Below are 957 nucleotides of genomic sequence, written 5' to 3'. Positions count from 1 at the left end.
CTTTAATCCTAGGATTTGGGGGTTTTTTCACTGTAGAGATGTGTTTGAAAGAGATACTTTTAAACAAATGGAAAAGGAATACTGTCTGTCAACTTCCAGTGGCTTAAAATCTAATAACTTCTAAATATGATCTTTACCAGCTCTGCTGATTTTATTTATTTATTCATTTATTAAGATCAGGCTTCAAAGCTGTTCTGCCTTCACTTGTAGAGTTGTACCTCTGAGAATTACTATTTTTTAACAATATGCCCTTTCTTCTTAAATTGAAATCTGGCCCAGTAAACATGAACCTGGCTATGCACCTTTTTCATAAAAATAAATCACCTGAAGAGCACCAAGCTTAGACAATATTTAGAATGTGTTATTTCAGCACTCTTTTACTCTTCTGTTTCAATATGATTGTTCTTCTTCCTAGGGTATTGCTGGTATCAAAGGAGAGAAGGTCAGTTATTTGCATCATATTACACAAAGTATTTATTGGTTATCAACAATTTGTGTGTGTGTTTGTTGCTCCTAACCTCTCCATTCATGGGAAACAGAAGGTTTGCCTTCCAGAGGAAGCAACCACAAAGTTTGGTGCTTCCATTGTCCTAGCAGCATTCACCTCAGGTTGCAAAATGGTCTATTATTTCTTTTCCCTCAAACTACTGTTACTGCATATAATGAATTTAACACTTTCAAGCACACAAAGAATTAAGCTCCTCTCCCAAACAGTTCATGAATTCATATGGAAATCTGCAGATGCTCTAGACAGTATTTTATAGGGATAAAAAGTAACAAAAATAAATTGAAGACAAGGACAGTGCATGAGTAATGTAGGTATATCTGAAAAGAAGACTGCTCCTAACAGAGAACTGGAAGGCCCGCACAAGGTATATTTGGTTTAATAAAATCTTTTTTATAGTTAGAACTATCCATAGTGGACCATTTCTATCATTATGCAATTCTGATGTTAAT

This window comes from Corvus brachyrhynchos, unplaced genomic scaffold (assembly GCF_000691975.1).
Source record: "Corvus brachyrhynchos isolate BGI_N302 unplaced genomic scaffold, ASM69197v1 scaffold221, whole genome shotgun sequence".
In the NCBI taxonomy this organism is placed as follows: Eukaryota; Metazoa; Chordata; class Aves; order Passeriformes; family Corvidae; genus Corvus; species Corvus brachyrhynchos.
This window is presented reverse-complemented; position numbering follows the sequence as displayed.